Source organism: Podarcis raffonei, chromosome 3 (genome assembly GCF_027172205.1).
Source record: "Podarcis raffonei isolate rPodRaf1 chromosome 3, rPodRaf1.pri, whole genome shotgun sequence".
In the NCBI taxonomy this organism is placed as follows: domain Eukaryota; kingdom Metazoa; phylum Chordata; class Lepidosauria; order Squamata; family Lacertidae; genus Podarcis; species Podarcis raffonei.
Genome location: NC_070604.1, coordinates 23,444,023 through 23,469,818, shown reverse-complemented (window position 1 = coordinate 23,469,818; position 25,796 = coordinate 23,444,023).

Sequence of the window (25,796 nt, the reverse complement as noted above, 5' to 3'; positions counted from 1 at the left end):
TTGCAGCCCAGGTTTCTGAAAGCAGTCAGCATGTTGTTGACAAGTTCTGCATAGTTTCTGGCCTTATTGTTGCCAAGAAAGTTCTTCACTACCAGAACAAATGCCTTCCACGCTTCCAGTTCCACTTCGTTCATTGCGTTTCCGAACTCTGGATCTCTGATGAGCTGACGGATCTGAGGACCGTCAAAGATGCCAGCTTTCAACTTCTCCATGGTCAATCCTGGAAAAGCCTGGCACAAGTAAGTGAAGCAGTCACCATCCTTGTCCAGAGCCTTGGTGAACTGCATGATTAAGCCGAGCTTGATGTGCAGCGGTCGGAAGAGTATTCTGTCTCTGTTCACCAGAGGGTCGTTGATGATGTTCCTTTCTTTGCAAGGCACCAGTTCCTCCCGCACAGGCCAGTCCTTCTTCGTGTAATGCTGAGCACGGTCCCTATTATCCCACATGCACAGAAAACATGGGTACTTGGTGAAGCCAGACTGTTGTCCCAACAAAAAGTTCACCATCTTCAGGTCAACACAAATAAACCACTTATTCTGATCATAACCAATTTTCTCCAGCACATACTTCACCGCTTCATAGTTCTCCTTCAGTGTACTCGAGTGAGCCAGGGGTATAGAGGCAAACTGGTTGCCGTTGTGTAGCAGAACACATTTCAGTGATCGCTTGCTGCTGTCAATGAACAGTCTCCAATCTTTGGGTTCGTACTGTGGCACTCCAAGCTTGAGCAGAAGCTGCGCAATATCTGTATAGTACACCAAGTCCTTCTCTTCCGAGAAAAAATGGAGGTACTCTTGATGCCTGTTGCAGAAGAAGCTGATGCGAGCACTGTCAGAGAGGAAGTTTTTTTCCTCCAATCTGGATGCCAACAGTTCGGCAGAGTCCTTTGATAAGCTGAGGTCGCGAACTAGATCATTCAACTCCTTTTGGGAAAATGGATGTGGAGCATCATCTTCAAGAACCACTTCTTCTTCATGTCCTTCAACACTGGAGGCATCTTCGTCACTAATGTCAGGAAGTTCTCTGAAGATAGGCACTGGAATTTCATCACAATGAGCTACAGGACAACGTGCTGATTGAAGATCAGGATACTTGAGGCTGCTCCGGTTCTTTCTGTTGATCCCCGTCACATCAACAGCGCAGAAGTAGCAGTCAGTGACATGGTTTGTCGGCTCCCTCCAAAACATGGGAATGCCAAAGTTCAGACTCCTCTTGCCATTGGTCCACCCACGTAGAGTCTCGGTGCATGTCTTGCACACCATATGTGGCACCCAAGCTTTATCCTGGTCACCATGTTTAATAACAAAATAAGCATGGTAAGCAACTTTATGCTTTGCCGCACCAATTTATGGAAGATTTCGAGGTTTTATGACTTCCAACTGATCCCTTTTCAACATAATCACCCAGAACTATCGGACCTGAATACTTCTTGTCATTAAAATAATCATTTCCAATCAAAACAATTATTCGACATGGCATTTTACCCCCACCAACTTCTTCTAAAATGTTCCACACAAGCGTACATGTGAACAAAAACGTAAAGAAACGACGTGGCCATAGCTCAAAAACTTGACCCGATTGAGCAAAACCAATGCAATTTTTGGATTCAGCACATCAGATTCATCCTAAATCAACTGAAAAAAACGCAGACAAAAAATTTGTTGTTGACCATGTGATCTAATCAAGGTCACTTTAGGCTTTTTCACAACTTACATTGAACACAGGTACAGCTGCCTCTACACATGTGCATGTGTTTGTGTGAAAGAATATACATTTGTTGATTTGCACAGCTCGACTATTGTGTACAAAGATTGAAGGTGCATTGTATGTCACACATGAATAAGTGTAAGAAAATAAGAAGAGCCTGCTGGGTCTGACCAATGACCCATCTGGTCCAGTATCTTGTTCTCACAGTGACCAACCAGATGTCTATGGGAAGCCCACAAGTAGGAACCAAGTGTTCTATGGTTCAAGTTCCAATGCTCTCCCTACAACTTCACCCAGTTACACAGTGCTATGGCACGGGTTTAAATGTATGGTGCTGATGGGACCTGAATGGATATGTGAAAAGGAACAAAATGAGATGGTTGTTGTTTTGCAGAGCGAAGTAGAGAAATGGAGAAATGTTGAGCAGAGTTATGAGCTCTGTAAGCTAAAACCACCTGAGGATGTTTTTTTGTTGGTTTGCTCACAGTGGTGTTAAGCGGAGACTCCACTTATACTCAGTGCTTTTTTCTGGGGAGACACAGGGGTACGCATACCCCTAAACATACTCAAAACGCCCTAGTTTCCAAATGCATATTTGGTGTGCATATGATGTACACCAAGACACTCTCGAATGAAAGTTCCATACACACTGCAGCACAGATTAAAAACATGAAAATGTGTGGCCTAAATGATTAAAATATATGGCTTTGTTTAAAGCTGCATTAATAACATTTCAATTAAAAGTTAAACGAGCTCTGGTTTTTATGAAGGGATGCGAAACACTCAATTAATTTATGTCCTAAACTGTGAACTGTTCCTCCAGAAAAAAAAGGAAGGGCTTATAATATGTGCTATGTAAAGCTGTAGTTAATGCCTTACTGAGTGATGCCCCCCCTCAAAAAAACAGTCATTTTGACATGTCTAACTGGCTGGAATAAAAATGGGTCATAATAATTACTTCTCTGAATCCTGCTGAGTTCATATGAGCTGCCTGGGAGTAATAGCAGGATGGCAAGTGCACATTCCCTCCCCTCAGCCCTCCATTTGACAGTCAAAAGTGCATATGCCGAATTAACAACCATCCACTAGTTTGATTATAGCAGCACATGAGGAATATCTTTGAGGAGTACACTGCACATCTAACCTCTTGTGGTTTGTTCAGGTGCATGGTTATGAAAACAACAGTGAGCTGGAGCAACCTTAACATAAATGAGCTGACACAGATACCACAAGCCTACTGAACTACTGCTCTTTCCTAATTGTAGATCGAAGCGTCAGGTGAAAACATGCGTATTCAAGAATAGACTTCCACTGCCCTTTCAGCAGAAGGAGACCTCACCTAGGTGATGTATGGAGCACTGAAAAGTTCATCTCTCCTTCTTGCACTTAAAATAGAAAATGCTCTGTAAAATAGAAACAGCTGTGACAATAAATAGAGCTGTACCAAATCACCACCCCATGTTTTGACATACTTTCTACTCCTCTGTGAAAGTGGAGTGTTGCTAGCTTGCCTGGTGTGTGTGTTGAGAGAACTTTGGTGAAATGGGGTGGGGTGGTCAAGGAGGTTCGGTACTTTAAAATAATTATAAACCTCATATTAAGGTTTTCCCCTGAAGACAATGGTTTCTTCTTACATGATAGCTTTTTCTGAACTCTGCCCTTCCCCAGTGTGTTGAAGTGAACTCTTAACAATAGGTTGGGCAACACATTATATTCATCACATCAAACAAAACCAGGTGTAAGTTGGGCTCTGACTCTGAAGTTTCCCCAAAGCGGGAATAAATGTCTAGAAGGGAGGGCGTCATAGGAAAACACAGAAGAAGCAAGCACCACTGCCTCTCTCCATCCATTTGCCCATCCATTGTTAATCTCTGCTTATCTGATCTTCCCTTTAGCATTTAATAGCCACTGCTCCTTTCCTTGAGGACACTTAACCACTCAGAGAGAGATAAGTCAAGAAAGATAAATAATGGAAGGGAAGGGAAAGGTGACAAACAGCTCCCACTTCCTTACTGGGAAGGCAGTTTAAAGTGTAAGAGGAGGTTAAACTGCCTTCCTTCATTTACATTTCAGGAGCGAGGGGCCAGATTCTGAGGGTGAGAGAAAATAAAGAGCACTCCCATAAGTTCCTCTTTGCTCACCAGAAGGACCCGGAATGATTTGCTTGAAATTTGACTGCACTCTTAAAAATAGCCACAACTACACACACACACACACACACACACACACACACACACCCTCCAATTTCAAGGCTTGTAAAGTGGGCCCAATTCATATGACCCTTTGTATGTTTATCTATGATCCTCTCCAGCCTTCTCTGCCTGATTCCGGGGAGCTTCAAAGTGCTAAGCAGACAAAACCTGGCTAATACATGTAACTAACAATATAAGAATACCTTTATTGTCATTGTACAACCTGTGTACAATGAAATTAAGCTACTTTTGATGTGATTGACGTTATGTATAAGTAGGCTCAAATCTGTCTTTTGACAACTTCATTTTATAATCCTGGTAAGCTGCCTTCTACTGAGTTGGACCATTGGTCCATCTCCCTCAATTATTATTGACACTGGTTGGCAGCAGGTCTCTGGGGTTCCGGACAGGAGTTTTCTTCAGCACTAGAAGGAGATTTCAAGGATTCAACCTGTGATCTTTTGAATGCAAGGCACTTGCTCTGCCACTGAGCTGCATCTGCTTTAGAATGCCAAGCTGACAAAGTCATGCACTTAGCCAAGTGTTCAGCAACTTCTCCTTCCCTCTTTTTATTTCCTTTTTGTGCTTCTGCAGAAGATTAACTGCTACGTAGTGCTGCTTCTTTGTATGCATGTAAGGTGTGCTTGTGGATCACTGAATAAGGCCCCATTACAGACCTTAAGCACCACCATTAGTTTAGTTTTAACATGTATAAAATTCGGTAGGAAATCATTTATATTCATCTGCAGACTGTGGTAGAATGGGATAGTATGCTCTATTTGCCCTGGCTAATAGACTTTGAGGCTGAACAGCCTTTGGTATAAGGGGAAGCACTGGACTGCTTTTGCTTAGATTATTTATTAATGTGACTTCAGCACGCGCAGTGCCGATACCACCACATTCTGCCACTGACCAAGTCAAATTCTTCTGTTGTTGAAACAGATTGCTAAAGGCAACTCGTTGTTGAAGTTAAATTATTGTTGGAATCAACAGATCATTCAAAAGCCTTCTCAGAATCCAAGGAAGTTGAATTTCAAGGTTGTTTCAAATCCTTTCTGCATCTAATGTACTACTATAAGGGCTACCCCCAACATAAGGGATGGATCCTGGCATAGTTCACCGACTTGTTGTTGTTGTTTAGTCGTGTCCGACTCTTCGTGACCCCATGGACCAGAGCATGCCAAGCACTCCTGTCTTCCACTGCCTCCCGCAGTTTGGTCAAACTCATGGTGGTAGCTTCGAGAACACTGTCCAACCATCTCATCCTCTGTCGTCCCCTTCTCCTTGTGCTCTCAATCTTTCCCAACATCAGGGTCTTTTCCAGGGAGTCTTCTCTTCTCATGAGGTGGCCAAAATATTGGAGCCTCAGCTTCACAATCTGTCCTTCCAGTGAGCACTCAGGGTTGATTTCCTTAAGAATGGAGAGGTTTGATCTTCTTGCAGTTCATGGGACTCTCATGAGTCTCCTCCAGCATCATAATTCAAAAGCATCAATTCTTCAGCAATCAGCCAGTTCACCGACTACAGATCTGAAATTCAAGTCATACCTTGACTGTGTACTTCATTGTTTTAGTCATTCTTCCTGTCTCAGCATTCTAACTGCAATAGAGAGATAGTAATCCTGGTAAGGATTACTGAGATGATATATAGTAAGTACTTTGAACACAAAATACATAGATGGCTGCCTTATATGAATTAGGACTATTGAGTCACCAAGACCAGGAGTGTCACAGTAGTTCTACTGTGTTTCAGGCAGAGGGTTTAGCCACACTTCCTTTTTGCCCTGCTCTTTCCAGGCAGAGGCCCTTGCTTAAAAGCTCTGCGTCTGAGTGTCCGCCCACCAAGCTTTCCCTGTGAAAGCCTACTCTTTGGTAGCAAACATCAATTTGGGTTTTCTGCGGGTTGCCACTTGATCCGACTGAGCTTTAATGAGCAGGTTTTCACAGGGAATGCTTTGGAGCAAAAGAAAAGAAAAATGGTGGCGTGGACACAGAGCTTTAAAGCAAATACTGTGCCTGTAAAGATTGGAGGAAATGTAAGTGCTGATAAACTCAGAGGGTCCTCCCTCCACTTAACTGCAGATAATGGAGCTTGAACTTATGGACTCTTGCATGTGAAGCCAAGATCCCTCTTAGCATCATACACCTTATAAAACTTAAGTAGTGGTAGCAGACACTGGCCAGAAAGGCAAATGTTATACCCTTACCCCTTTAGGTGGCACCAGGGCCTGCCCAAGATTTTTTGCTGTCTGAGGCGAACCAGAAAATGGCAACCATCTGGGAATTCTGGGAATTATGGCTTGTTAAGTGTGCTTAAGAGAGCAATCAATCACCTTGCCAACCCATTTTCTTTAGTGAGCATCAAAAAACAAGTTATTGGAATGAAAGGGTTGGATCTATTGACTCTGAATGCCTTTCTTCTGCACTATGCAGACACACATACACACAAATGTTTCTCCCCCCTCTCTTTTTCTTTCATTTTCTTTTTCAATTCTTCTTTCTCTCCCTTCTCCCCACCTTTTTTTCTTTCTGTGGTGCCCTTTATCTTGGTTATTGCTATTCTTTTTATTATTAACCCCCTTTTTTCTTTCTGTGATGCCCTCTATCTTGGCTACTACTACAGGCCTTGGTGGCAAAATCTGCCACTGCTGGATCCCACCCCTTGAGGCAGTTGCCTCAGGGTGTCTAATGGGTAGGCCTGCTGTGGGTAGGCTGTTTATTTATACCTTTGCTGATTTTACGCATCTGCCTATCTGTCCTCACTGACAAACACATGAAATGCAAATCCACGTTAAATTGAGAGCCATATGCCCATAAGTTGTAGCAGGCTGTATTTTTGGAAACTTAATTATGGTGGCTACGAATCTTTCATACATGCATATATTCTGCTTTCCTGTCTGCCTGTTGGAGGATGTTTTCAAAGCAAGTCTATTAATCATCTCTGAACTCTGGCCAAAATAAAATTGTACGCCAGGGTGGGAATCTGTAAGTGGGTGAAGGGAGGTCAGTCCTAATTAGGTAATAAGATATGGAGAAGGATTCACCATCTGGAAGAAAGGAGACATGAGGAATCATTATTTTTCTTTTACATAAACCAGAATGTGCTAATCATACTCTGATTTTACAGCTGGGAAGGACTGTAAAAAAATAATAGAAAGAGAGATCTAGCTTTAAGTGGCTAAAAGTGAACACTTCAGTATTTCATGCCATACTCTTTGTTAAGGTGTAAGCCTAACTGGGTGACCTCCAGATTTTGTTGGACCACAACTCCCATCAGCCCTAGCCTGCATGAGGGTCAGAGACTATAGGGGCTGGAGTCAAACAACATCTAGAGGGCACCTTGATTGCCAGAGACATCCATCCCTAGTGATACCCCATAGTAATTAGCACGAAGGACACTCCTCAGCCTTTGCTGCCTCACTACAAAAGTGGGAGTGAGTGCAAACATGGTTTCAGAGAAAAACAGAACTCCTTTCCTAATAGTGATGATGATTATGAGACCTGGCTTAAGGGGCACAGGCTTTATCACTATTAGAATATCATATCCCTGTAAGGTGAATCCAAGACACTGAGATGTAAACAGAAACAATTTGACCTTTGACAGATTGCTTGCCTGTGCAATGTTTGTGAAGTTACCGCAAATGTCAAGCCTAATCAGCAGTGAAAGGGGGCAAAACATAGCTGGGTTTGTATAGTTAAACTGAATTTAACCCAGTAGTGAACAGCTGGTGCTTTAAATATAATCAGCACACAGAGAAAGGGCTCCATCACAGATGCTAACTGGGGGTAGTGTAGCAAGACTTCATAGTTTGATTCTCCAATGCACCCTGAACCATCGTCAAAAAGCAAGAGTATGTCCCTGTTTGCGTCCAGAGCATGGGTGCTGCTACGTCCAAGGCTCATTTCCTCCTCAAACATTTAGACAGGGAGGTAGTCTATATGTTTCTCACTAAGATGCCTGAATTTTACCACTTCAAGTTGTGTTGGGGTAACATAAGTAGAATGCTTCCTTGTTCCAGCAGGCATTTTAAGGTAGTGTTTGGTTTTATGATCAATTTTTATTGTTTTATTTCTCCATTCTCTGCGGATTGTTTTTATATATACCATAGAATCACAAAATTTACACACACACACACACACACACACACACAATCACAGTGGTTTACAAAGAGATAAAACAATAAAATAAAGAACATTTTGCAACAATACTTTAAAATATGCAAAATTATGTAGTATATATAAATGCCTTAAATAAACAAAACAGGGTTAGAGTGCCTATTTGTGCGCATCTCAGAGACATGTGGCTGGCTATTGTTGGAAACATGATTACCAGAGAAGATGGAGCCAGCGAATATGTTACATTCTTCCATTTTGCCTTGATAACTCCACCAGCATGCTGTCCATGCTACCAAAGTTATTGCGCATCATTCACTCTTTTCACACAACCAATGTCTTGAGACTTAATGCACATCGGTAAGGAGGCCAGGATGATGTGCCCCAATGTACACACACTCCATAGATGGTCAGAACACGCCCTGCACATGTGCAAACTGTACTCCACATAGCCTGTGCTCAGATGCAGCTTGTGTTAGTTTTTGTATACAGTGATGATGTGAAGAAGGCTAGCAATACTTCTGCACAGTGCCTCTAGGGTTGGGGAAGGCTCCTCAAGATTTCAGAAAGTAAAGTAGCTTTTGTGGGCTGCCAGAACCACAGAGCTCTGTGTCAGCCTCAAAGAAGTGTGGATATGCACATTGCAATAATGTGCCAAAAAGAAAGCCACCAACCTCTTGTCACATTATGGCTTCCCCACCTTAACATACAGTTTTATTTAATGACCCCACCATCCTCATCTCACTACAATAAGAGATTTAACTGAGAACTTCTTGGATGGAGAGGAAGAATCAAAGAACTTTGCCCTCCTTGCCTCTGATAGATAAGATATCAAGAATCTCCATTAACACAGACTCCTGCAGCTGTCCACAGATAAAAAAATGATTGGACTGTAATCCACAGTCCACATTAAAAAATGCCCCCGTATAAATCTTTGTGGAATATGAGAGCTGAGCCCAGACCTCTTGAATGTTGTTTCTCTGTACACTGTCCAGCATTATTAGTCTTTCTTTATGCTGTTATGTAGGAAATAATATAGAGAGTGACACAGAGAGCGCTTCCTTAAAAAAATAAAATAATTCACGGTGATTAAAAAGTTGACAGTATTTAAGAGAGAAAAGGCTTCTCATCCAAGCTAGATCCCCCCCCCCAACACACATCCAATGGGACCAGATTTTTAAAATAGTTTTTACAATTAGTTTTAATCTTTAAATGGGCACTGGAACAACCTCTTTGCACTTCAGAAAATATGTTATCTGGTGTTCGGGTGGGGTGAGGAGAGAAGCGGAATCTGTAAACTGCATTAGAACTGCACATTCCATCCTCCCTCTCTGGACACTGACATTTTGAGTAAACCACACAAAAAGTCTATATTGATTTCTTTCACTTATCTATAATTGTTCTTTTCCTCCTATATAATTCTGTGCTCTGGGTCTTACCATCATGTAGCAGAGCAAGGCTGATTTTTCTTCCAGATTTGCTCTCAAATAACTCCAACCTCCCCCCCAAAAACCCTTTAAGAGTCTGGCTGCTGGTAGCATAAATATAGTAACAAACTGTTGACCTCAAAATCATTCAAGCCTAGATCCATAACAAGAAATCAATCTAGGTTATCAGGTCATCGTGGTAGCATAAAGTTAGCTGTCACCAAAGAGGCAAAAGGAAGATAACAGCAGTAAAACTACCCAGACATAACTTTCCTCTAATGAGCAAACTTTACTGGCCCTTTAACAGTTTTTTGGCCCTGACCATCTCTAAATCCAATGAGACATGGCCTAGTTGGCTTATTTGAAAAGTCTCAGGTGCGCAAATGTTGCTGAGATCATGGCTATTGAGCGACCCTATTAGACCAGGTCATGGAGTCATTTGGGTACACCTATCATGCCCAATCACAAAGAATCTCATGCTGCAGTCAGTGCTGTTTTTCTAGGGCTGGGATGTGGGTGGCGCTGTGGTCTAAACCACTGAGCCTCCTGGGCTTGCCAATCGGAAGGTCAGCAGTTCAAATCCCTGTGATAGGGTGAGCTCCTGTTGCTATGTCCCAGCTCCTGCCAACCTAGCAATTCAAAAGCACGCCATTGCAGGTAGATAAATAGGTACCGCTGTGGCAGGAAGGTAAACGGCATTTTCATGGGCTCTGGTTTCTGTCACGGTGTTCCATTGTGCCAGAAGCGGTTTAGTCATGCTGGCCACATGTCCTGCAAAGCTGTCTGTGGACAAACGCTGGCTCCCTCCGCCTGAAAGTGAGATAAGCACTGTACCCCATAGCCGCACCCCATAGCCGCAAAGGACTGTCCAGGGGTCCTTTACCTTTACCTTTATTTTGCTAGAAAAAAGGTGCCGGAACTCACCATGCATCCCTCCTGGCAATGGGGCCCACCTGAGAGATGCCGGAACTGAGTTCCGGCAATTTCCGGCTAGAAAAAAGCCCTGGCTGCAGTTCTGCACCCAATTACTTGGGAGCAAACCCATAGGACTCAGTCGAACTCACTTCTAAATAAGCAGGTACAGTGGTACCTCTGGTTACAAACTTAATTCGTTCCGGAGGTCCATTATTAACCTGAAACTGTTCTTAACGTGAGGTACCACTTTAGCTAATGGGGCCTCCCGCTGCCGCTGCCCCGCCGCCCCACAATTTCTGTTCTCATCCTGAAGCAAAGTTCTTAACCCAAGGTACTATTTCTGGGTTAGTGGAATCTGTAACCTGAAGCGTCTGTAACCTGAAGCGTCTGTAACCCGAGGTACCACTGTATAGGATTGCCATGTTAATGTCTTCTTTTTAAGAATGTGATACCCAAGTGTGGATATTTCTGCTTATTCTCTTACAAATATATTTATAGCCTGGAAATATTCTTGCAAAATATTGTAAGGACTCTAGGGCTCAAACTGTACAATGGAATCCTGATTCTTAACAGTCACTTTTTTAAAAATCCGACTACAATTAGGCTGTACTTTAGAGAGCAATTTCAATGCAATTAATATTAGTTGGAAATTTCTGTCGCAGTAGAAGTGCGGATAGCTGAAGCCCTCCCTTTTGATTCAAGGTTTCCTTTGCTTTCCAATCGCTCTTGCAATTCTCTTTCAAAAAAGAAATACTGGGTTGAGTGAATGTGTGGCCACTTTGCCTACTTTCATATAGGGTCAGAAGTCCTGCTGCCTATCTCTCCCACACAAATGCCTGCCCTATAGTGGGATTCTGCACTACCGCAGTGTAAGTGTGCATTTGCATGCACACATTTGTGTGTAAGAGGGCTAGAGTGTTAAGCCACCATGTGAGCAAAGTAACATGACTGGCTGTTCCAGTGTGGTTGCTTAATTCACACAAGCTTCACAGTGACAAGGGATTACAACATATGGAAATGGCTCCTGTTCCTCTTTGAGCATCTAAACTCATTGTTTTTCTATGTGTTTTACCCTTTCTTTCCCTTTCATGTATACAGATGCAATAAATGACACTGTACCTGTAGCTTTTGAATTATGGTGCTGGAGGAGACTCTTGAGAGTCCCATGGACTGCAAGAAGATCAAACCTCTCCATTCTTAAGGAAATCAGCCCTGAGTGCTCACTGGGAGGACAGATCCTGAAGCTGAGGCTCCAATACTTTGGCCACCTCATGAGAAGAGAAGACTCCCTGGAAAAGACCCTGATGTTGGGAAAGATGGAGGGCACAAGGAGAAGGGGACGGCAGAGGACGAGATAGTTGGACAGTGTTCTCGAAGCTACCAGCATGAGTTTGACCAAACTGTGGGAGGCAGTGGAAGACAGGAGTGCCTGGTGTGCTCTCGTCCATGAGGTCACGAAGAGTCAGACGACTAAACAACAACAACCTGCAGCTTTAATAATTGCCAGAAAGAGAGGAATTTCAGCAGGTTTAGCTTGCCATACCCTCGTTCTACAAGGGTGAAAGAAAGCTGCCCATGCAACCTTCTCTCCTGTATGCAAATACAAATATAATATAAGAGATATATTATATTCCATTGCACTTCGTAACCTACAGCTCTCTTTCATTCAGTAACCCTGCAATGACATATGTAATGTTTGGCCAGTCCCACAAAGTATTCAGAACACCACAGTGTATGTTAAAAATGGTGAAGCAGCCTGGCATTCATTCCAAATATGAATCCTTTGAGTGCTTCATTCAAGTACTCAGAAATGACTGATGGATTTTCCCTTAAAAATTCAAAGGAAAGGCTTAACTTTTAAGGCTGCCAGCTACTTTGCCACTGCCCCACCATACACAACAAAGGAGATAGGCACAAACTGATGACCAGGACAGGGTAGCAGGCAGTGGAGGCAAAGCTCTCAACGATGGAAGAAGCCTGTTGGTTTTCTCATTTTTCCTTCAGTTGTTTGTAAAATGAAGGTTGTCCCCAGTGTCATGGTGCCCATCAACACCTTTTTTTGCTAGAGTTCGTGGGAGCTGAACTGCAGCCTCCAAGAACCCATATTGTAAAATGATTGGCATTACAATTCAGTTCCGGTATCCCTATGCTGGTAGTGGCTTCCCTTTAGATACATTTAGGAAAAAGGGACAGGAAACAGTAGGTCTCTCTCATCTTCAAGGGAATCCTTTTCCACCTGCTACCCTGTCCTCCTTGCTGTGACCACCTTGCTTTTGCTTGGACAAATTTAGAGCACAGATGCTTGCATGACCAGATTTTTTAAATATATATATCCAAATGTGCATTTATGAATATGGAGATAGCAGCAATTACATTCCTGTAAGTTTAAATAATGGCATCCAACATGACATAATTGATGGGAATGCTCATCTAAATTAGACTACAGAGTAGCATTTTCTTGTGTAAAGTAACACTGTAAATTAATACAAAGTGATACGCAGAAATAAATTAATTCTAAGCAATTGAGATTTTTGAGGGTTATTGTTCTTGTGTCTGGAGATCCAAACATGTATATCTTCAAGAGATCCAAGCCCATACGCCGCTTGCAACATAACTCTGGGAAAAGCCACACAGAGAATGCAAATGGTTATGAATAAATTGTCTTTGATTTAAAAAGCTGGCATTTATATTGTCCCTATGAGATCCTGGAATCCACAATTCCTTTCAATCTTTGGGGTATAAAAATGGTTTACTAGTACTGGGACTGAAATGCTCACAAAGATATAAGATAAAACTTTACAAAACAAAAGAGTAATGAGTCCTCTACATCACTTAGCCATGCTGCTGACTGCACAGCCAATGTCATGCACACTGTTGGCCCCATTCGCAAGCCAATGAAATCAGCGGTCCTGACTGCAAAGAGTACCTAGGTACATTTAGTTGGTTATACTTCAGCATCCCTTTGCAGATGTTCAGGGTAAACATGCCTAAAGGTAAAGGGACCCCTGACCATTAGGTCCAGTTGTGGCCGACTCTGGGGTTGCGGCGCTCATCTCGCTTTATTGGCCGACGGAGCTGGCGTAGAGCTTCCGGGTCATGTGGCCAGCATGACTAAGCGGCTTCTGGCGAACCAGAGCAGCGTACGGAAACACCGTTTACCTTCCCGCTGGAGCGGTACCTTTTTATCTACTTGCACTTTGAGGTTCTTTTGAACTGTTAGGTTGGCAGGAGCAGGGACTGAGCAATGGGATCTCACCCCGTTGCAGGGATTCGAACCGCCAACCTTCTAATCGGCAACTCCTAGGCTCTGTGGTTTAACCCCCAGCACCACCCGCATCCTACATGCCTACTTCAGGGCCAATGCCTTGGTGCATGCTCCCCCTATCCCAATCGTATGTTCCCCATATAGATAATACACACACACACACACACACACACACCCTGGCAGTAAGCCAGGAGGAATTCTCATTGCTATATATCCTCCCCACAAACAAGTCAGAACAAATGTTCAATAAAGAATGGACATAGCCTAATCTCTACATAAGCTTTGTGCAAATAAATCAGGATGGATCCTCAATAAACAGGTCATCAGGAGGAGCCCTGACCATAGGCACTAGCGTCCATGAACAACACCATGAAGAATATGTGCTTCATCTTCAGAGGCTGCATTTGAAGTGATTTAGCAGCTTGAGTGGGAGGAGACTTCTTAGGTCATTCTTATATCTGTTCTTCCACCCTTGTTCTGGGTAAAGACATTTCCACACTGGACAGTAGGAGGGGGGCATGGTGTTCTCTGGCCATATAGCAACCTGTCATTCCACATACTTTCCTATATCTCATGCTAAGTGTACCATCACAGGGGGAAAGTATTAGAGTAGGGGAGGACCAGCCTATATTTCTATTCATTTGGGGATGCTGAGAAGGGTATATTTTACCCACTGAAAGTTCCATGTAATGAGCTTATTAGTAGCAAGCTCATTAGTTAAAGCTCTCCTCTCCCATCCATCACATCCCTGACCCACATGAATTATGGAAAAAGGGTTTCCACATACCCTTGACCTTTTTGCTGAGCAACTTGGTTTTGTTACTCAGCCAAGACACACGACCTTCGGCACTGATTTGGAGAGTGGGGAAAATAATAATGCCACTCCTTTCCTTTTACAAACAGAAATGAAAACCAAGGCACAATGTATAATTCAGAATTACAGTTAGGATGATCTTTCAGGAAAATCTCTTTCTTGATTAGAATAGGAAATTGCTAGCTGGAGTCTTTTCCTCCCCTTTAGTTAATTAAACAACACACGAAACTCAGCAGGTCATTTCAGAAGTATAAGGCAATTTGCTGCATATTGAAACCCTCCGCTTTTTACCTGGGCAAAGTTGTTTGGAACAAAATACAATGGAGAAGTATATTAAGAATACGGTTAATGTGTGAAAACTGAAACTGAAGTTGAACAATGGTAAACAATTCCCTGAAAAACACGAACAGAGAACTTGTAATTGTCTTCTCTTATTAGACTCTGTACAATTAGACTAGTATATTTTGAAAATATCCTAGGTACTCTAGATTGACATATAAATCAAAATCTTTTGGAGTACAGCCCAATCTGCCATCACATCCTTCACATGACTGTAGGGCCAGTCGTCCTGTTAAGCAGAGGGGTGCTTGTGGAATTTTCTGCATACGATAACAACATAACTTGAGTGACCTTGCATGTCTGCTCCACACAGCAAAATGTCACATGCATAGGAGTTCTCTGCTGCTGAAGCTCCCATTCAGTTGATAAGAGATGCGGGTGGTGCTGTGGTCTAAGCCACTGAGCCTCTTGGGCATGCCGATCAGAAGGTCAGCGGTTCGAATCCCCATGATGTGGTGAGCTCCTGTTGCTCTGTCCCAGCTCCTGCCAACCTAGCAGTTGGAAAGCACACCAGTGCAAGTAGATAAATAGGTACCGCTGTGGCAGGAAGGTAAACGGCGTTTCCATGTGATCTGGTTTCTGTCACAGTTTTCTGTTGCGCCAGAAGCGGTTTAGTCATGCTAGCCACATGACCTGGAAAGCTGTCTGTGGACAAATGCCAGCTCCCTCTGTTAAATTGTGAACCACCTGAAAGAATCTCCTACTTCTGTTTTATGCAGATGCAACAGAGGCGGTGAAGAAGGTTCTCTTCGCCATCGTTATCGCCACTTGATAGACTCGATGTTGAGCTATAGCCCATGTCTGGTCAGATATGTTCACACATATCTCCTTCTGTTAACTTTGTGAAAGCTAGATCTAATTTGTATGTTAAGATACATAAGAACTGCTTCTGCTTCTGATTTGAGTTCAGGCTACCTCATTTTATTGCACCTCGCAGATGTGGCTCTTTATGATGATGCGAGTGCAGCTGCAGGCAGCCCTGACACTTCTAGGAGAAGAAAACCCCCTTCTGCCACTGCTCATCTTCTAGCCATGGGAGTGAAGCTGGTTAAGGCTGGAGTTGGGTTTTCTTCTTCCACCCTTGCTGCCAAGGAGGTCTGGCTTAATAGACCACACAAACATAAACAACTTAAACCAGTGGCGTAGTGTGGGGGGTGCAGGGGGGGCCGGCCGCACCGGGCGCAACATCTGGGGGTTAGGGTTAGGGGGCGCAAATCCACGGGTTAGGGGGCGCAAATTACTTGCCTTGCCCCGGGTGCTGACAACCCACGCTACGCCACTGACATAAACATACTTTTATATGCACTGGGGGGGTGGAATTGTTTGATTTGCTTTATTGCAATACTCGCTTTATTGCAGTGGTCCGGAACTGAACTCACAATATTTCCTAAGTATGAACAGGAGTAAAGTAATAATAATAATAGTAAAGTAGTAATAATAATAATAATAGTAGTAATAATATACTCAAATAGTTTCTTTTAAACCCATTTCAAGACATGGAGCATGGAAGTCTTGCAATCAGCGGGATAAAGGTAATATTTTACAGCCTTTGGTGTCATTAATGTGCATGTTGGCAACAGAGATGGTTGGCATTCATCACTGGTCCCTGACAATCCCTTTGCTGGGATTCATGAAAAAATCATAAGATTGGAAGGTCCCTTTCCTGGTGACTGTCATACACAAGAACAACAGCCCCAATGCTGACAGTTTCCAATTTCTGATGTTCAGAGTCAAAATGCATCTTCAGGAACAGACAAGTGAGTTAATAATGTATACCAATTACCAAAATGTTAAACTAAGAGATCCCTGAAGTGGTACTTGAGATGAAAAGTGGAACACATTTTAGGGGATAATGGGAATAATAATTCTCTCCCCCCTCCCTTTCATATTTTCTCATCTGTATGGCAACTCTGATATCAAGGATTCACTTTCAGGTAAGTGGTTTCTATCACATGATCTTACGTATTTTGAGCAACTTTATCCAGAATTAATTACCTGAACTCAGATTACTTTTAGGTTTTCTCCAGTTTACTTGATTAAGAATTATAACAGAGAAAAGCTTCGCAAATCCCCAACCAGGGTATTATAAGACATAATGCATTTTTCATTTCAGCTAACAATAATTCTGAATCCTGCAGCACCAGTCCTGACATAATAAACAGAATACATTAGTCAAAGCCGGGCCGTATGGGACAAACTCCCAGTCTCCTACAGATACATGGAGTGAGAGATAGGCAGCTGGCGTCTTTGTTAATACCTGTCAATCCTAAAAATATATATTAATGGAAGTAACTCACGGAATGATGCTGTGACAATTGCCATCACAATAGCATTTATCTTAATTGTGGGGGATTTCAAACACTGAGAATTTGCAGTGATTTTCAGAGATTCGTGAAAGTGACAGACCTGTAAGGGAAGCTGAGTGTTGTTGGCTATAGCAAGATCATCATGCGCTCTGGCTATTCAGCTGTCAGGGGAGTCACACGGTAGTTGCAAAATCGTTCCGTGAGTGTGCCATGAAGGGGAAGTGGGAACCTGTAGCCTCCAGCCATGTGCTGAAGCCCACTTCCTTGCATTTTTGGAGCAGCTGCAGAAAAACGGAAACAATTCAGTTTGGAAATTAACCCATTCAATGCAGCAAACCAAGTTACAATCATGCTGTGCTTTTGCTCCCATTTTCACCACAGCTTCCCCCATCTATGTCATTTATCTTCTTTGCTCTCACTACTCTCACTCTCACTTGCCTTTGATGCTATTGTATTCTGTTGATGTACAGACCCTTAGGTGTTTCTGCGAATGAAACCGCCCAGCCTCAGAGTACACTGCAGACCCCACAAGCCTCGGTATTTTCCAGGGACAGTTCCAGAATTACAGAAGCCCTCCTGGTTTCTGATTTGATCCCAGAATATCCCACTTTTCCTTAAGATGTCCCTATTGTCATCAAAGAAATGTTGGAGGGTATAGAGTTATGCGATCCCTGAGCCAAGGAGATAAGTAACTATGCAGCCTTCACAAGACATCAGAAGGCAGCCTGTTTGGGGGAGTTTTTAAAGGTTTAATATTTTATTATGTTTTTCTATATGTTGGAAGCTGCCCAGAGTGCCTAAGGCAAGCCAGTCAGGGTGGGGTTAACAATAACAATAACAATAACAATAACAATAACAATAACAATAACAATAACAATAGATGTCCCTATTTTCATTGGAGAAATGGTGGAGGATATGACTTTGTGAAGACATAGGCGAAATCACATAGAACCATACAAGCAAAAGTATTAAATGGCAGTGTGGGCAAACACTGTCAAGGAAAGGAACGCCAACAGGGGAGGAGGAAAATGGCACCAAAGTGTAATAAACGTATTTGTGTACAACTTCTGTAGTGGTAGAACATCTGCTTGGTATGCTAAGGTTGTATATCTGACATCTTCAGGGAGGGCTAGGAGGGACTCCTGCCTGAAGCCTTGGAGTCACTGCTATTCATTGTAGACAATAAGCAATTAATCAGCACACTTTATGCATTTAAATAACTATCATCAAGTTTACTCAAGTTAGAAACATGAAGAAGGGTCAATGTTTTCAGCTTGCCCTGGCAAGAATCCCTCCTCCCTCAAAGCTGTTGTTAGGACTTGGAAGGAAGCTTGATTGATGATGAGATCATTCCTTCTGGTGCTAATAGAACTTTCAGGCTGGAGACAGTAAAATACTGGGAAAAATTTACATCACATGTAGTTTTCCCCTAACACTATATTTGCTGTAAAGCTGACATGTTTTGCGGTTGGGAAAGGAATAAGGGAAGAGTTGGGTTGGTTTTTTTGGCGGTTCTGCTTTTCAAAAGGTTCAGATACAAATGCCTTCTGGTGCCATTTCCACCCTAGCAGTGACTTGAGGAAGGGAAGCAGTCAGGCACTCATTGGGACAGGGAGTGCATGGAGCATGGTGTCAGAAGTGAGGCTGCCAGACACCAACCCGGTGCTCTCGTGACCTCACTGTCACCCATCCCCATCTCCATCCAGCAATGCTGCTAGGAGGATGCCACTCCTTGCCCCAAATGCCACCACTACTCTTTCCCCATGTAATGAAACATAGGCAGCATGTAGGGCAGATTTTGCATATAAGGTATCCTGCATCAAAGCTCAGTTTGGCATTCATATTGCTAAAATTCAACTTAAATGTGAAAACACTTGAGTCTTAGTGAAGCAGTGCAAAGCTCTTCTTCTTCTTCTTCTTCTTCTTCTTCTTCACTTGAATTCTTGTGACCCTCAAGTGTGTATTACCCTGCTGGCAAAATAACTTTCTAAAAACCCAAGCACAATTAAAAAAAAAGATAAAAAGAAAATGGTCTTCCAAGGTGAATCCCATGCTGTCATCAGATTGCCTGCAGAGCTGTCAATAACATCCTCCAGCGCCGTGCAAGGATTTCATTTCCACTTCCTACAGATACTGTGAAGTAATGCCTTCCCTGGCCTTATCAGACTCACACTCTGGCTCCTAAGCATAAGAGGGAAAGAACCTACACTGCACAGCAAATTACACTGCAATCCTAACAATGCCTTCTCAGAAGCAAGTGCTTCTGAATTCAGTGGGGCTTACTCCCAGGTATAGGGGGTAATGATTGCAGCCTGACACTAAGCTAATATTACACACTACTTCTCCTTTTCATACATTTCTGGTGTAGAATGGACAAAAAGACGATGAATTCTCCATTTTTTAAAAAAGGATGTAACTTTCTAAAGAGTAATGTAACCATATTAGATATCCTACAATGTATATCTGATTCACAATAACGCAGATGAATTAAAGGATGAAAAAAAATGGATGAGCTTTGGCAAACTTCCCCGTTTTCTTTTCTTTCTTTCTGCAAAATAGCCACTGATGTGAATGAGAACTATTTTCTGCCATTCATCACAATGCATAATATAGAAAATCGCTTCACCCACCATTGGAAAGGAATTCAAGCACTTGAGAGAATAATTATCAATATAGAAAGTATCAGTCCTGTGGTGTTATTGAACTAGATAAAATAGCTACCTGAAATAAAAGGGCAAGTCAATTTTCAACGACGACAGAAAGGGAACAGCATGTAGTGCATTTTCAGTTCATCATAAATTTGTCACTAAAATAAAAAATCTAAAACATCTTCCTAGCCTTTTGCAACACTGCATGCAATTACATTTAGTGGCATTTCAGAATGCCATAGCAAAACATTTTCAACATTTCAGACCTTTGAGGGAGTTGATGATTCATTTGTTATTTATTACTTTATTCATGATTTTCAAAATGCTCTGTCTGCTTGGGGAAATTTTCAAGACACTCAACATCCTAAGGCATTATCCATAAAGCTATGGGCAATTTAACCTGCTTTCACTGGGATTAGCAAGGAACGTCCAGATCCAGCGAGAATGATCATACCCAGCCTTCCAAGTGCCAAAGGGTGCTGCGTGGGAAGATAACAATGTGGCCAGACCTCATGGTTGAACTCACAATGCACCCTACAGGACCAGAGCTATGTGCCCATTGCCAAACAGATAAGTAGTGCTCTTCAGATTGAAAGTATCAATTATCTGGTAGTATGTGATTAGGTATTTGTGGCATTTACTCCATTTGAGGTTCTTAATTACATCTTTGTTTGCTCTTTGTTTACCCTGAATAATGAGACAAACCAGAGTGATCCATGAAAGGTTCTCACATGTTTGAGTTGAACTGCACCATGAACATCTTGAGTCAGATCAGGAACTCCCTAAACTTCCAAGATGCTCTGTGGTTGTTCCCCCTGAGATGGAACCCCCCCAAAAAAACCCCCACCTGATTGATGAAATGCCCACCCGGAGCTTGAGAGGAAAGGCTAGGCGATCTTTCATTTTGACAGATGTCCGGCTTTTAATCACAGTAAATTATTTTCCCAGGGCACTTTCAATCACGTTGATTTGATGGTGGGGCTGGAATGGAAGCAAAAGCATCATGTAAATGTATGTCCTTCCCCATGCTACTCAATGGAAAAATCTTGACCAAATATGTGGGTGGACAGAGGCCCACCCCCACCAATGGTCCTTGGGTGTCAGGAATGAGCCAGAACCTAGTAGAACTTTACAGCTGGCTTCAGAACAGAGAGGTGTAGATTTGATGCAGGCTGAACAGTGGCCAGTGCCCAGTGCGATTCCCCTGGACATTGGAATGCCAGTTGCCAAGGGAACAACTGAGAATGAGCTGGAACACAGCCAAAGCTCTTACGAAGCTCAAACAGGCGCAAACAGACACAGAGAAAATCTGGTGGAACAGGAAGAGGTTGGAGCTGATCCAATAAGTCTGAAGAGTTGGCAAATGGGAGGGCTGCTAGACAGGAAGCAATACAAGAGATGTAAGGTGCGAAAGTTCAATAACTTCTGTAGGAACCGGAAGGAGTCTTCAAAAGGGTCATCTTGAGTGATAATGCCAGCGGCTTCATTACAGCCATCCGGAGCTATCTGTTTGTTTTTGAAATAAATCCTCCTTTTTAATTAGCTACGCATACTGTGTTATCAAGCTGGAACCTGGACTCCTGACATTGGGTTAACAGGGTCATTGCTGTGGGGGGACATTTCTTCCACTCCAGTCTTTTCTGGGCATTTATGTTATTTTTCCACCCCACCTTCCCATATGCAAATCACTGGAGAGATATCTTGTTCCCAGTGATCCTGAACCTTGGGTGCTTGCTTTAGGGGAGTGGGTGATATTTCCCCTTTGGCAGTAGTTCTTGTGGAGCCATACTCTTCCCCCCCCCCCTGCCCCAATAGGATTCCCATTGTACCTATTCCAAAATGATGAAAGTGTGCTCTTGTGGGGAAACTATTCTGAAATTTGGCTGCCTTCAGTGCCCCCCAAAGGATAACCATGCCTGCCAATTGTGTCCCGTTCCGGCAGAAAAAAGTTTCAGACTTTTCCTCTCTTTAAAAAACAAACTTACTTTAAGCTGCTTGCATGAAAACTGCTGGATGTAACGGGGTGGGGGGTGGGGAGTTACAGCTGTTTAAAATTCTGCATTACAGTGAATCTCCTTTGTTTTTAACAGATCTAATTCAGTCCCAAATAATGAGTCACAGTAGAAAGACACAGAGTGGCTCCAAAACAGATTGGGTCACTTTCCAAAGCTACAAATACAAGTTGAGTATCTTCTTCTTCTTTGGAGAAAACTCATAGCTGAGTAAGATTGTCTTCCATGAACACAATCTTAACAGTGAGTCCATAAATTACTGTGGAGGCCAGTTCTGGATCCACACGTCCTTCCACAGTGGGGACTTAGGTTTCCAAGTTGAATATAGTGGCCAGTACACAAATGTCTCAATTACTGGCCTGTTTCACCACTATAACCTTGATCAGAAGGCCAGCAGGATTAATTCCTACTCTTCCCATCCCATATTACTCTGGCCTTTTTGGTTCAGAAAAGGCTTTCTCCCTGGCCAATTTCCCTCAGCCTCTCACTGCTGTTTCCAGCAGTACCTTTTTCAAACAGCCACCCACTCAGCTGGCCTTCTCATTCCTTGTGAGACTTCTGTGTCTTTTCTCCCAGTCCATATCACATTCAGGCCTAGGGTGCTGTAGTTGTGTTGGTTCTCATTGCACCTCATTGTAGCCTGGCCAACAATTGGCTTGACAGCTCTGTCTCAAAGCCCCCACAACACAGCCAATGTTATTTAATCTCTGGAAATGTGAACCTAAGAATCAGTCTCTTAGATGCAGATCAGAATGCAACAGCTTATTCAAAAGGTTGGTGTGCTTAAGTGGATCATGCAATCTAATATATTGATTCCCCCCTTCTCTCACACACATATAAACCTAAATATCTTTGATCAAAAAGTCCCATGAGAAGACTTACCTTGTGTTGTCTCATAAGAAAGATTAGCAGCTTTCAGGAGCACAGTAGATAGCCTACAAAACTTTCTCAGAAAGTCATGGTGTTTTCAGAAAGTGAGGGCACCCAGGAAGGCTGCATTAATGAAGACCACTGGAGGGATGATTTGTAGAACAGAAAAAAGACAAATACACCTTTTAACCACAGTAAATGAAAAATAACTGTGTGAAAAAACAATGCACCAGTGAGAATTTCACCCAATTTTTCTCTCCCCTTTGATCATTTTCAAACACAATTCATTTTTCTCATTGTGATGATAGGGAATAATGGGGGGAGGGGATTCAGCAGAGGACCAGCCTACAGCACAGTTGTGTTCTTATAATTATGGCACAATGCACAGTTCCCAAATATTAGAAACCTCTTGGCTGAATCAAGAGGCAACAGGCTCTTTGTGGTGTAAACAGAATGCTTTGGTTCATACAATTCAATACCATGCAGGGCTTTAAGAACCCACAAATGTTGAACCAGTTTGTGAAAAAGAAAGCCCATTCAGAAGGAAACCAAGAACAGGAGCAGCAAAATGTTGTTTCTCCTCCTCCTCCTTCTTCTCCTTCTCTTCCTCCTCCTCCTCCTCCTCCTCAAATTAGAGGCTATTTTATGCCAGTAAGATCTATAGGAAATTCAAAAGGAGAGAAAGAGAGCAAACCAGAAGAAGGGGAAGAGCAGACAAAGCTTGAAATGAAAGAGGAAGATGTTTGGTAGAAGAAAGTGTTAGGATGATGAGATTATGAAGCAACTGAAGGATAAAGAAAAAAAAAGAAATTGACTAGGGAAAGAGAAAGGAAAGTAGTTCAGAGAAAAAGAGATAAAATACAGATAATTTTAAAGGCATATGGGATCTGGAAGCAAGAGACAGCCGAGGAAGAGTGAATGAGGAAATGTGACAACCATACCAAAATTAAGTAAGGGGAGAGGGTTCAAAACGAAAAAGGAAGGTGAAAGAATGGTTGTGGAAACATGCCTAGAAAGATGAAGAAATCTGATAGGTTTCAGTTTCAGTTTTTAATTCCTCCATTTTCTAATGTTAAGTTTAGTTTGCCCCATTTCCACATACTTAAAAAAGCTCACATGAAAATTTGTATCCATTCTCGTGGCAATTTGCCCCAACACAGAATTTTTTTGTGGTCATTTTGCCTGGTATATGCATTTTCGCAAGCAATTCCCCTCTAATATAATTCCTTTTTAATGCATCATTCTCACTGATACATGAGTTTTTGTGTGCCTGCATTCTTTCGGAGGAGAACTATGTGGCAAAATTAGGAAAAGTACAGATTTTAAAGGCAAGCTGTGTTTTCAGTTCACGTAGTGAGATACTCCATTCCTACATTATTAGAAATGTAAATTGGACAGACATCCACAACACTTGTTCCCCCACCCCCACCCCAGCACATTGCGATAATGTTTTAATTCCAGAGCCACTCTCTTGCGGGATGTTGAGCTTAGTTAGCTACAAGCTGAAAAGGACCCCAATCAGAAACAGAAAGGAGCTGACCAACTGCTGAAGCGCAACTTATTATCTTGTTGCACTGCAGAGATCTGAAAACGTTTCCTACTACCTCCAAATTATGATGCACTACCAACTAGCTTTTTCAGCCTATTTGTGGCATGCATCTTGGCCTTTTGACATGGTTAAAGTTTGGAAGATGTTTGCAAACTGGGCATTATAATGAACCAACAGCCGAGATAGTATCAGTCATAAGCTGGCAAAAACATTGCTGGGGAGAAACCCAGCTGCTCAAATTCCTTCCGTGATGTTTAGAATTTAGCAGTATAGGGACTCGGGATGCAAGTAGTTCAAACCTAGACCAAGTGGTTTTTGGAGCAGCCAACATACTCAAATCGAAAGTCATGAGTGTGGCTTCTAAACAGGCAGCAGGCACAGGAACTAAAATGTATGCATTATCTGCTAAGTATCTGGCAAGAGACCCACTTTAAGAGAAACACTATGACCTAGGAGGCCAGCTCTTGGAGAGGTTACTCAGAGGAGTTGCCTGGCTGAAGAAGTTTGTTATTACTCTAGGCAGGATCCCAGGCCTCTCCCGAAGAAAAGTTCTGAACTCAGCTTGTAGTGAGTTTCTACATAAACAGCTGAAGATAACACAGGAATGAAGCCAGCATGTTAAACAGTATTCGCAGCAGGCTGTCTACTGGTGTGATGCACACATTGACTGCCACAATAGTCCTTAGAACTAAAGTATGTTTGAAAAGCATGCATGCATTAAAACAGAGAAAACTGCCTTATGCCAAGGTCAGACTATTTGTCCACCAGCATTGTCTGACTGGCAGACAATCTCAACAGTCTTGGGCAGACATCTTTCCCATCACCTGTCACCTGATCCTTTTAAATTGGAGGTACCAGCAACTGAACCCAAGACCAGGGACGGACTTTGGTCTTTCAAATTTCAGTGGTGCCCTGTGTGAGGCCAAAATTTGGAGCACCCTGCCTTTCACTTTCCATTCTGCTCAATTCATTACGTCATCGTTGTAGCACCCTGTGGCGCCCCCTAGGCTCGGCACCCAGTGCAGCGGAACAAGTCATACTGCCCTAAATCTGCCTCTGCATACAAGGAGTATGTTCTACCACTGAACTATGTGGCCTCTAACAGTCTGTGTGCTTGTGGGAGTTGGACAGTGGTCAGTGGTAGTTCAATATTTTCCAGCAACAACTTGGTTCATAGGCTATTCTCCCAACCCCTCAAATAGTGTCCTTGGTTGTCTGCAAATAGGATGTAGCCCTGCTTCCACTTTGTATGCAGTAGAGAGGCAACTTTGCAGCAAATTAGTTAATCTAGGCAGCTTTATGAGCAAATGTTGACTTCAAGATGAAAATTAACATGTAATTGTTCACGTTATACATTTGAATTGGGCAGATTCCCCCATTTTAAGGGAAATGTGAGAGAAAGTATATTAAAATGTAGGTCATGCATTCTCTTTGGTTGAACATAATAGACCAATTTCCTTATAATTTAGATATGGTCTGAAAATTGTAATGTTTACCAAATAATTTGTTTTCCCCGTTTTTAAAGAAATCTGATTTCCCACAAAACTACTGCATTTGAGTTTTTTATTTAGCAAGCAAACAAACACCTTAGCGCACAATAAATGGAGACTATCCTATATTCATCTGGTCTCCCAAATATC